The sequence below is a fragment of the Mobula birostris genome, chromosome 18 (assembly GCF_030028105.1).
Source record: "Mobula birostris isolate sMobBir1 chromosome 18, sMobBir1.hap1, whole genome shotgun sequence".
Lineage (NCBI taxonomy): Eukaryota > Metazoa > Chordata > Chondrichthyes > Myliobatiformes > Myliobatidae > Mobula > Mobula birostris.
Window position 1 is genome coordinate 70656945 of NC_092387.1, and position 13531 is coordinate 70670475.

At 42.9% G+C, this 13531-nt stretch overlaps 1 protein-coding gene across 1 annotated transcript in view; it reads right to left on the bottom strand.

Moving 5' to 3' along the window:
* The window catches only part of samd8 (sterile alpha motif domain containing 8), a 78319-nt gene that overhangs the window by 46107 nt on the left and 18681 nt on the right, over positions 1-13531 (bottom strand). The gene's annotated exons all lie outside the window — the stretch shown is intronic.

Consider the following 13531-nt stretch of genomic DNA (forward strand, 5'->3'; position numbering starts at 1 on the left):
CATTTAATTCAAGCTAAGGCATGGTCCAAGTCATTCAAGGATAGAATGTTCCCAACTAGAAAGTGAATTAGCTCTAGATATCACAGTTTTAAATTTATTTTTAAAAAAAACAGCTGAATGAAAATGGTCAACACATTTCCTTGATGAAGGGGAATTCTGATCCTGATTCATCGTGGTCTTCATCAATACAGACATGCTTAGTAAACCCAAAGCACATAAAACCAAATTCACATTATAGAAACATTTTCCCAGCCATTCCCACTGTAAAAGATAAATCAACTTGAAATGTGTATTTAACAGGATACTGTTGCGTTTCAAAGTTTTAAACAACTTTGACTTTTGAAATCCAAAGTAAATTGATTATCAAGGTTCAGTACACACGTTACCATATACTCTGAGATTCATTTCCTTACAGGCATTTACAGGGGAAAATATAAATACAATAGAATTTTACTAGAAACTATACACAAACAAAAACTGACTAACAACCAATGTGCGCAACATGACAAACTGCACAAATACTAAGAACATGAGAGTTGTAAAGAGTCCCTGAAAGTGAGCCTGTCAGTCATAGAGTCAGTTCAGAGTTGAAGTGAGTGAAGTTCAGAAGCCTAATGTTTGTAGGGCAATAACCAAAATTCCCTCTAATTTTTTTTTTACAGCTGCACAGACCAACCTCTGAGCAGGTTTTTTTTAACATGGCCTGAAAACTGCAAAGTACTTTAAATGCCTTTTTTGTAATATGCATATTTGAATATTTAGAATGAAAATTGAAAAATCATATACTTCTGATTTTATTTGTTAATTGAAGGGTATAATGAAATACAGTACAAAGAAAATCTTTTACGTTTCTTAAACTTTTTCTAGCTACGTGGCAATAAAGGCAATGTGCGCGAGAGAATCTTCACTTACTGTGCAACCATGCAGCTTAGAGGGAACAGTGATAACAGTGGCCTTTGACAAGGTGCCACACATGAGGGTTCTTACCAAGTTAACAGCCCATGGTATTATAGGAAAGTTACTAACGTGATTAGAGCATTGTCTGATTAGTAGGAGTCAGCAAGTGGGAATAAAAGGATCCTTTTCTGGTTGGCTGCCAGTGACTTGTGGTGCTCCGCAGGGGTCGGTGTTGGGACCACTTCTTTTTATGCTGTACATAAACGATTTAGATGATGGAATAGATGGCTTTGTCGCCAAGTTTTCAGATGATAGGAAGATTGGAGGAGGGGCAGGTAGTGTTGAGGAAACAGGTAGGATGCAGAAGGACAGACAGATTAGGAGAATAGACAAGAAAGTGGCAAATCAAATACAATGTTGGAAGATGCATGGTCATGCACTTTGGTAGTAGAAATAAATGTATGGATTATTTTCTAAATTGGGAGAAAATACATACAGGAATCTGAGATACAGAGGGACTTGGGAGACCTCATGCAGAACACCCTGAAGGTTAACTAGTAGGTTGAGTCTGTGGTGAGGAAGGCAAATGCCATGGTAGCATTCATTTCAAGAGGTCTAGAATACAAGAGCAAGGATTTGATGCTGAGGCTTTATGAGGCCCCATCTTCAGTATTGTGAACAGTTCTGGGCCCCTCATCTTACAAAAGATGTGCTGGCATTGGAGAGGGTCAAGAGGAAGTTCACAAGGATGATTCCAGGAATGAAAGGGCTATCATACGAGGAATGTTTGATGGCTCTGGGTCTGTACTCGCTGGAATTCAGAAGGATGAGGGGAGATCTCACTGAAACCTTTCAAATGTCGAAAGGCTTAGACAGAGTAGATGTGGAAAGGATGTTTCCCATGGTGGGGGAGTCTAGGACAAAAGGGCACAGCCTCAGGATAGAGGGGCGCCCTTTCAAAACAGAGATGTGGAGAAATTTCTTTAGGCAAAGGGTAGTGAATCTGTGGAATTTGTTGCCACATTCAGCTGTGGAGGCCAGGTCATTGGGTATATTCAAGGCAGAGATTGATAGGTTCTTGATTGGTCATGGCATCAAGGGTTATGGGGAGAAGGCTGGTCTAGGGTTGAGGAGAAGATTAAAAAAAAGGATCAGCTGTGATTGAATCGCAGAGCAGACTCCATTGACCAGATGGCCTAATTCTGCTCCCATGTCTTATGGTCTAATAACTGTTCCTGAACCTAGCGGTGTGGAATCTAGGGCATCAGTATCTTCAGTATTCTGATGATAGTGGTGAGAAGACAGCATAGCCTAGATGGTGGGCAGTCTTTGACAACGGATGCTGCTTTCTGGCAATAGTCTATGTAGATGTACTCAATGGTGGGGATGGCTTTGCCCATGATGGACTGGGCTGTATCCACCACTTTCTGTAGCCTTTTCTGTTCCTGGGCATTGCTGTTTCCATACCAGGTCATGATGCAACCAGTTAGGATACTTTCCACTGTGCACCTATAGAAATCTGCCAATGCTTTTGGTAACATGTTGAATCTATGAAAACTTCTAAGAAAGTGGAGGGGTTTTCATGCCTTCTTTATATTGGGCTGGTCCCAGGACACATCCTCTGATATATTGATACCAAGGAATTTAAAGCTACTGACCCTCTCCATTTCTCTAATAAGGACTGGCTTATGGACTTCTGGCTTCTTTTTCCTGTAGCTGATAATCATTTCTTTGGTTTTGCTGACATTGTGTGAGGGGTTGTTGTGGCACCACTCAACCAGATTTTCAATCTCCCTCCTATATTATCACCACAGTGGTGTCATCAGCATTTGTCAATGAGTTAGTATTTACTGGATGCCATCTTTGGAATTTTCCATAAACACCACCAAGTTTAGAATGCTAATATTTGTATCAAATATTCTAATTTACTACAAAGCCAGTTCTACTTCATGGTGAACCTAATTCAATCATTGAACGAAGAAAAAAATAACTGGGGTGTTATCTCTTGTACTGGCTTTTATATCATTTATGACTCACTCTTCAATGAGATGCCACTCTCCGTCACAGATATCATTAAATTTAGCTAACATAAATCTTCATCAAATATCAATTTTAATGAAATCTATTTATCATTACAAATTCTGAATTACCCAGCAGCCAACAAAAATTTTATAGGAACCCTGGTCACAATTTAGACCATTAAATGTGTGATGGGGTATTGAAAAGATGGCCCATACCAGGGAAAGGGACAGAACCACTGACAGTAATTCAGTGATGGATGGATAGGCAGAACCATGAATCTTGATCAGTTACCTTTGCATTCTATCCTCTGAAATATTCCTTCCTAAAATTCTCCCTCTACATAAACTCTGACTCCTATTTATAATCATTCCCTCTTGACCTCACATCTACCCAATTCCACAACTCTTTCTTCACCAGGATCCTACATTCAATACTTCCAATTTTCAGTTCATCCAAAACTCACTGCCACAACTCATTGTCTTCAGTTGGGGATTGGGAATCAACCTTAAATCCTGTTCATGCTTAATTCCATTCAAGTTTTCCATTTACGCATTTGACCTTTTCCAGTCCTATGATCTTCCAGTTATCTGCATTGAGTTTGAACCTGTCATTACATACATCAAGTACGTGATTACGTACACTGGGCCTGCCATTACACCCCACAAACCTACCTTTCCTTTTGCAGACACACAGTGGCCATCTGTGGAGGATAATGAACAGTTGATGTTTCCGGCTGAGACCCTATTTGCTGAATCCCCCTAGCATTTTGTGTGTGCCACTCCAGATTTCCATAATCTCCAACTTTTAATTCATGGGTGCTTGGGCAATAGAAGCACACACCTCGAAGTGTAATCCGGATCCAGAGGGATTATGAGCTTTTGTCATTGTCTGCTTTATACATTGTTTATTGTTGACAATGTTTCTGGAAAGTTTTTACTGAAACTAAGTAATAGCATTTTGTGAACCAGCAGTAAAATAGATCCAAGCTGCAACATCTGTTGACACTGTGGAGGCCAGGTCGTTGGGAGTATTTAAGGTGGAAATAGATAGGATTAGTCACGGCACCAAAGATTACAGGGAGAAGGCCGGGGAGTGGGGTTAATGAGGGGAAAAAAATAGGATCAGCCATGATTGAATGGCAGAACAGACTTGATGGGTCAAATGGCCCAATTCTGCTCCTATGTCCTATGGTCAGTTGCCCTGTGATCATGTGAGTTTCCTCTTGTGCTGTGTGTGGAGCTGGACAGTCTTCCCTCTGATCATGTGGGTTTCCTCCAGTGCTGTTCTGTGTGTGGACCTGGTCAGTCGCCCCTTTGATGATGTGGATTTCCTCCGAATGCTCTGGTTTCCTCCTGTGCTGTGTAGACCTGTTCAATTGACCCTGTGATCATGTGGGTTTCCTCCCGGTGCTCTAGTTTCCTCCTGTGCTGTGTGTGGACTTGGTCAGTCGCCCCTGTGATCATGTAGGTTTCTTCCAGGTGTTCTGGTTTCTCAAGTTCCAAAGAGCTGCACACTGGTGGGCTAAGCAGTACTAATGGGTGGTGCAGTCAGGGGGAGGTGATGGAAATGTGAAAGGAATAGAACCAGATTGCATGTAGGATCCATATGACTGCTAAGAGTCTAAATAAAAAAGAACCAACAGGGCCTGTTTCAGTGCTGGGAGATTATTAGCTCTAATGCAAAATGAGGGATTTATAAATGTATTAAGAGCTGAAGTGTAACTAGAGCGTGAATAGGTGCTCTTAAGGATCAGTGTGGTCATCATCTGTACGTGGAGCCACAGGGGACAGGCAGTGTCAAAATATAAGATTCAAGATAGTTTAATGTCATTTCCAGTACACAAGTGTAAAGGAGAATGAAATAATTGTTACTCTGGTTCCAATGCAACACAAAAAATACATAAAGTATACAATAATTAAAAAAACACTAAATATAACTACGTAAGATAGCTGAAATGCATAGATTGATTATATGTCCATAAAGTGATACAAGGAGTGTCTGTATATATGGTGATTCTGACAGAAAATGATAAAGTAGTGATGGTTGGAGCTATGGAGGGGTGCGTTAGTGGGTGGAATTTTTGATCAGTCTCACCGGTTGGGAAAATAGCCGTTTTTGAGTCTGATGGTCTTGGCATGAATGTTGTGTAGCCTCTTCTCTCAGTGGGACAAACAGTTTATGAGCAAGGTTGGTGGGATCCTTCATGATGTTACTGTCCCTTTTCTAGCACCTTTTCTGTATACTTGTCCTTGATGTCGGGTTGCCTGATATCAGTCATGCACTGTGCAGTTTTGATCTCCTGGTATAAAGCCTTCCCGTCTGCCGTGGTGCAGTCAGAGAGGGGAAACATGGATAGCAAATCTGACAACAGCCCATCTGACCACAACGCTTGCCATTCGCTGTAACTTCAAATATGAAAGCTGTCGCAGAAGCACTTTCAGCTAGTTTTAATTCTTCGAGTTTTGAGCTTCATCTCCACATAAACCTGACTGATACAGCTAACCAAAGTCTGTCAACTCTGACCTCAATCTTTCAGATTCCACAGTTCACTTTTGATTTACCCAAATATCATACAACAGAGGAATATTTCAGATGCCAGTTAAATCTTTTCTAGATTTACAGCATTATCTTGTCGAGAAACTGATGTATCATTTACAGTTGCAAGAAAAAGTTTGTGACCCTCTGGTTTTCTAAATTAATTACTCATAATATGTGATCTGATCTTCATCTAAGTCACAATAATAGGCAAACACAATCTGCCTAAACTATAACGCACAAACAATTGTACTTCTCGTCAATACTGAGTACTCCATTTAAACAATCACAGTCCAGCTTCAAAAAAGTATGTGAACCTCTGAGATCATACCTTCTACAAAAGCTATTTGGAGTTAGGTGTTCCAATCAATGAGATAAGATTGGAGGTGTGGGTTATAGAGGTGCCTTGCCCTACAAGAAAAGACACAAAAAGTCAGGTGACTGACAGAGCCTGCTCTTCTCAAGAAAGATCAGTTTATGTGCACCCTGCCTCAATTAAAATAACTTTCAGAGTATTCTGGAAGAATTGTCAAAATGCACGATGCTGGAAAAGGCTAAAAAAGCATTTCTAAAGGCCCAAGTGTTCATCAGTCCACAGTAAGAGAAACTGTCTAAAAGTGGAGGAAATTCAGTACTGTTCCTACTCTCCCTAGAAATGGGCTTCCTGCAAAGATCACACCAGTTTCAACATACAAGAACATAGAACAGTACAACACAGTACAAGCCCTTCGGCCCACTATGTTGTGCCGACCCTTAAACCCTGCCTCCCATATAACCCCCCACCTTAAATTCCTCCATAAACCTGTTCAGTAGTCTCTTAAATTTCACTAGTGTATCTGCCTCCACCACTGACTCAGGCAGTGTATTCCACGCACCAACCACTCTCTGAGTAAAAAAACTTCCTCTAATATCCCCCTTGAACTTTCCACCCCTTACCTTAAAGCCATGTCCTCTTGTATTGAGCAGTGGTGCCCGGGGGAAGAGGCACTGGCTCTCCACTATATATATTCCTCTTAATACAGAACATAGAACATAGAATAGTATAGCACAGTACAGGCCCTTCGGCCCACAATGTTGTGCCGACCCTCAAACCCTGCCTCCCATATAAGCCCCCACCTTAAATTCCTCCATGTACCTGTCTAGTAGTCTCTTAAACTTCACTAGTGTATCTGCCTCCACCACTGACTCAGGCAGTGCATTCCAGGCACCAACCACTCTCTGAGTAAAAAACCTTCCTCTAATATCCCCCTTGAAATTCCCACCCCTTACCTTAAAGCCATGTCCTCTTGTATTGAACAGTGGTGCCCTGGGGAAGAGGCGCTGGCTATCCACTCTATCCATTCCTCTTATTATCTTGTACACCTCTATCATGTCTCCTCTCGTTCTCCTTCTCTCCAAAGAGTAAAGCCCTAGCTCCCTTAATCTCTGATCATAATGCATACTTTCTAAACCAGGCAGCATCCTGGTAAATCTCCTCTGTACTCTTTCCAATGCTTCTACATCCTTCCTATAGTGAGGCCACCAGAACTGGACACAGTACTCCAAGTGTGGCCTAACCAGAGTTTTATAGAGCTGCATCATTACATCGCGACTCTTAAACTCTATCCCTCGAATTATGAAAGCTAACACCCCATAAGCTTTCTTAACAACCCTATCCACCTGTGAGGCAACTTTCAGGGATCTGTGGACATGTACCCCCAGATCCCTCTGCTCCTCCACACTACCAAGTATACTGCCATTTACTTTGTACTCTGCCTTGGAGTTTGTCCTTCCAAAGTGTACCACCTCACACTTCTCCGGGTTGAACTCCATCTGCCACTTCTCAGCCCACTTCTGCATCCTATCAATGTCTCTCTGCAATCTTTGACAATCCTCTACACTATCTACAACACCACCAATCTTTGTGTCGTCTGCAAACTTGCCAACCCACCCTTCTACCCCCACATCCAGGTCGTTAATAAAAATCACGAAAAGTAGAGGTCCCAGAACTGATCCTTGTGGGACACCACTAGTCACAATCCTCTAATCTGAATGTACTCCTGCAGGCAAGCCAATTCTGAATCCACCTGGCCAAACTTCCCTGGATCCCATGCCTTCTAACTTTCTGAATAAGCCTACTGTGTGGAACCGTGTCAAATGCCTTACTAAAATCCATATAGATCACATCCACTGCACTACCCGCACCTATATGCCTGGTCACCTCCTCAAAGAACTCTATCAGGCTTGTTAGACACGATCTTCCCTTCACAATGCCATGCTGACTGTCCCTGATCAGACCATGATTCTCTAAATGCCTATAGATCCTATCTCCAAGAATCTTTTCCAACAGCTTTCCCACCACAGATGTAAGGCTCACTGGTCTATAATTACCCGGACTATCCCTACTACCATTTTTGAACAAGGGGACAACATTCGCCTCCCTCCAATCCTCCGGTACCATTCCCGTGGACAACGAGGACATAAAGATCCTAGCCAGAGGCTCAGCAATCTCTTCTCTCGCTTCGTGGAGCAGCCTGGGGAATATTCCATCAGGCCCTAGGGACTTATCTGTCCTAATGTATTATAACAACTCCAACACCTCCTCTCCCTTAATATCAACATGCTCCAGAACATCAACCTCACTCATATTGTCCTCACCATCATCAAGTTCCCTCTCATTGGTGAATACCAAAGAGAAGTATTCATTGAGGACCTCGCTCACTTCCACAGCCTCCAGGCACATCTTCCCACCTTTATCTCTAATCGGTCCTACCTTCACTCCTGTCATCCTTTTTTCCTTCACATAATTGAAGAATGCCTTGGGGTTTTCCTTTACCCTACTCACCAAGGCCTTCTCATGCCCCCTTCTTGCTCTTCTCAGCCCCTTCCTAAGCTCCTTTCTTGCTTCCCTATATTCCTCAATAGACCCATCTGATCCTTGCTTCCTAAACCTCATGTATGCTGCCTTCTTCCACCTGACTAGATTTTCCACCTCACTTGTCACCCATGGTTCTTTCACCCTACCATTCTTTATCTTCCTCACCAAGACAAATTTATCCCTAACATCCCACAAGAGATCTCTAAACATCGACCACATGTCCATAGTACATTTCCCTGCAAAAACGTCATCCCAATTCACACCCGCAAGTTCTAGCCTTATTGCCTCATGTTTTGCCTTTCCCCAATTAAAAATTTTCCTGTCCTCTCTGATTCTATCCTTGTATACCTCTATCATATCTCCTCTTATCCTCCTTCTCTCCAGAGAGTAAAGCCCTAGCTCCATTAATCTCTGATTGTAATGCATACTCTCTAAACCAGGCAGCATCCTGCTAAAACTCTTCTGTACCCTTTCCAATGCTTCCACATCCTTCCTATAGTGAGGCCACCAGAACTGGACACAGTACTCCAAGTGTGGCCTAACCAGAGTTTTATAGAGCTGCATCATTACCCCACGACTCTTAAACTCTATCCCTCGACTTATGAAATCCAACACCCCATAAGCTTTCTTAACTACCCTGTCTACCTGAGGCAACTTTTAGGGATCTGTGGATATGTACCCCCAGATCCCTCTGTTCCTCCACACTTCCAAGTATCCTGCCATTCACTTTGTACTCTGCCTTGGAGTTTGTCCTTCCCAAGTGTACCAACTCACACTTCTCCAGGTTGAACTCCATCTGCCACTTCTCAGCCCACTTCTGCAACTTATCAATGTCTCTCTGCAATCTGCAACAATCCTCTAAACTATCCACAACACCACCAACTTTTGTGTCATCTGCAAACTTGCCTACCCACCCTTCTACCCCCACATCCAGGTCGTTAATAAAAATCACGAAAAGTAGAGGTCCCAGAACAGATCCTTGTGGGACACCACTAGTTACAACCCTCCAATCGGAATGTACTCCCTCCACCATGACCCTCTGCCTTCTGCAGGCAAGCCAATTCTGAATCCACCTGGCCAAACTTCCCTGGATCCCATGCCTTCTAACTTTCTGAATAAGCCTACTGTGTGGAACCTTGTCAAATGCCTTACTAAAATCCATATAGATCACATCCACTGCACTACCCTCATCTATATGCCTGGTCACCTCCTCAAAGAACTCTATCAGGCTTGTCAGACACGATCTGCCCTTCACAAAGCCTTGCTGACTGTCTCTGATCAGACCATGATTCTCCAAATGCCCACAGATCCCATCTCTAAGAATCTTTTCCAGCAGCTTTCCCACCACAGACGTAAGGCTCACTGGTCTATAATTACCCAGACTATCCCTACTACCTTTTTCGAACAAGGGGACAACATTCGCCTCCCTCCAGTCCTCCGGTTCCATTCCCATAGACAACGAGGACATAAAGATCCTAGCCAGAGGCTCAGCAATCTCTTCCCTCGCCTCGTGGAGCAGCCTGGGGAATATTCCGTCAGGCCCTGGGGACTTATCCATCCTAATGTATTTTAACAACCCCAACACATCCTCTCCCTTAATATCAACATGCTCCAGAACATCAACCTCACTCATATTGTCCTCACCATCATCAAGCTCCCTCTCATTGGTGAATACTGAAGAGAAGTATTCACTGAGGACCTCGCTCACTTCCACCGCATCCAGGCACATCTTCCCACCTTTATCTCTAATTGGTCCTATCTTCAATCCTGTCATCCTTTTGTTCTTTACATAATTGAAGAATGCCTTGGGGTTTTCCTTTACCCTACTCACCAAGGCCTTCTCATACCCCCTTCTTGCTCTCCTCAGCCCCTTCTTAAGCTCCTTTCTTGCTACCCTATATTCCTCAATAGACCCATCTGATCCTTGCTTCCTAAACCTCATGTATGCTGCCTTCTTCCACCTGACTAGATTCTCCACCTCACTTGTCACCCATGGTTCCTTCACCCTACCATTCTTTATCTTCCTCACCGGGACAAATTTATCACTAACATCCCGCAAGAGATCTCTAAACATCGACCACATGTCCATAGTACATTTCCCTGCAAAAACATCATCCCAATTCACACCAGCAAGTTCTAGCCTTATAGCCTCATAATTTGCCTTTCCCCAATTAAAAATTTTCCTGTGCTCTCTGATTCTATCCTTTTCCATGATAGTGTTAAAGGCCAGGGAGCGGTAGTCACTGTCCCCCAGATGCTCACCCACTGAGAGATCTGTGACCTGACCCGGTTCCTTTCCTAATACTAGATCTAGTATGGCATTCCCCCTAGTTGGCCTGTCAACATACTGTGACAGGAATCCGTCCTGGACACACTTAACAAACTCTGCCCTGACTAAACCATTGGAACGAATCACATGCCAATCAATATTAGGGAAGTTAAAGTCACCCATGATAACAACCCTGTTATTTTTGCAGCTTTCCAAAATCTGCCTCCCAATCTGCTCACATACTTTTTCCAGCCTGGACTGTGAACGATTAAACAATGTGTTCAATAAAGACATGAAACATACAAATACTTGTGTGTTATTATTTTAGGCATATTGTTTTTGTCTATTTTTGTGACTTAGATGAAGATCAGACCATATTTTATAAGTAATTAATGCAGTAAACCTGGCAAAGGATTCACAAACTTTTTCTTGCCACTATAGAAGCTACGGGTACAAACTTTAACCATATCAATGTCTGTAGCAGATTGACAATGAGAGAATTGATATGTGAGCATTATCATTGGGACTCATGTCCAAGGAAAATAAATAGATTGGAGGTCTTGAAATTCAAGTAGCTTAATTGAGATAACAGATTAACTTGCTGGTTTAGTATTTCCAATTGCACCTCTTGTATACAACGTCATACTGTAACTAGACATGAGAAGTGAAGGTCATCACACAAACTGCTTGGCAAAAAGGCACGTTACACAGGACAAGTGGCCACACATATTCATATACTCCTATCTTTCTCAAGCAGAATATAATTCACAAAGTGTGACATTACTTAACCACTCTCCCTAGAAATCTACTTACCTCTCCCCCCCCCCCTCACCTGGTGATCCTAACCCAGATTAGGTCATAAAGAGAAGAACATAAATATCAGTAACAAAACTGCATCAAAATGTAGGATTTAACATAATGGGCTAACCTAGCACTAAATATGAGACAGTTAAATTGAAAGCGAGAGTGCGTGACCCACAATGAGAAAGTGGAACACTGCAGCACACAGTTTCTATTTATGAGGATAAGAGATTTTTAAGAAAAGATGGGGGGGGGGAGGAACATGTAGATTCAGGAACAGTGTGCAAGAGGGCCAAAGAATTATATACTTGATGAGAGGACAATGGGAAACATTGTACAAGGGATGTAAGTATTGGTCAGTGGCTTAATCCCTCATCTCAAATTAGCTGCACCAATTGACTATACACCTGGAATTGGGGAGTTCAGTATCTGTGTTCTCGTTGTTAAGTATTTTATTTTATTTAGAGATACAGCACGGAATAGGCTCTTTCAGCCCACTGAAGCACATTGCCCAGCAACCCAATTTAACTCCAGCCCAATCATGGGACAATTTATAAATGAACTCTGAACTCCGATGCTCCGAGCTGTAATATCATCTTGCTAACTGCTACACTATTGTGGCACCTTGCAACAAGTGTGTTATCCTCAAATTTGATCACTCATCACCAAGTGTCTCACATCGTCGTTAGGTCGCATCTGGAATTTCCAGTTGGCGTACGATTTCCCTCCATTCCGCTCTGTCCCGACACTTGTCCACAACATCCCTAGTCTTGTCCAGCCGCGTTGTTCTTTGCCTCCCTCTTCCTTTCTTTCCCTCCATCTTTCCATATAGCAAGTCCAACAAAATGTTATCTCCACGTAACATGTCCACAATAAGCAACTTTTAACTTCATAATCTTCTCCAGCAGTATCCGTGGTCTATCAACTTCGGACAAAACCCTCTCATTTGAAACTTTCTTGCCCCAGCTGATCTTCAACATTCGTTGATAGCACCACATTTCAAAAGCATTAATTAGTTTCATGTCATCCTTCTTCAGGGTCAATGTTTCTGATCCATACCTCAGCACTGACTATACGTAACACTCAAGGAAGCGGATTCTACTTTGGATGTCTACCTTCCGATTGCATAGATCTTTTAGCTTCATGAACTGGGTCTTAGCCATACCTATTCTCCTTCTGATCTCAACTCATATCTCCCATCATCTGTCAGACAACTGCCAAGATAGTCAAACTTTCGCATCTGTTCAATGTCTTGTTCAATGACACAGATTGGGGAACCGCTTCGCCGAGCACCTCTGCTCCATCCGCCACAACAGACAGGATCTCCCAGTAGCCACCCACTTCAACTCTGCTTCCCACTCCCATTCAGATATGTCCATACATGGCCTCCTCTACTGCCATGATGAGGCTAAACTCAGGTTGGAGGAGATACACCTCATATACCGTCTAGGTAGTCTCCAGCCCCTTGGTATGAACATAGAATTCTCCAACTTTCGGTAATTCCCTCCCCCTCCCTTCCCCTATCCCTATGTCACTCTGCCCCCTCCCCCAGCTGCCTATCACCTCCTTCATGGTTCCGCCTCCTTCTACTTCCCATTGTGTTTTCCCCATTCCTTCACCTTTCCTGCCTATCACCTCCCCGCTTCCCCTCCCCCACCCCTTTATCTTTCCTCTTACTGGTTTTTTACCTGGCACCTACCAGCCTTCTCCTTCCCACCCCCCCCCCACCTTCTTTATAGGGCCTCTGCCCCTTCCCTCTACAGTCCTGACGAAGGGTTCCGGCCCGAAACGTCGACTCATAGTTTCCACGGATGCTGCCCGACCTGCTGAGTTCCTCCAGCGTGTTGTGAGTGTTGCTTTGACCCCAGCATCTGCAGAGTATTTTGTATGATTTTGTGTTTACAATGTCTTGTACATTCACTTGTTATGATACCATCATGAATGAGTCTTCAGTGTTTGTTTTGCTTACCACCATCGATTTTGTTTTCTTAGGGTTGATTTTTAGTCCGTATTCAAGGCTTTTCTTATTCACTTTATTCAGCATAATTTGCAGTTCGCATTCGCTGTCAGCTAACAATGCGAGTCTTACACAGGATGGAATAATTTACTTTAGACCAATGACAAAATACAATTACAAATTGTTGTTTTAG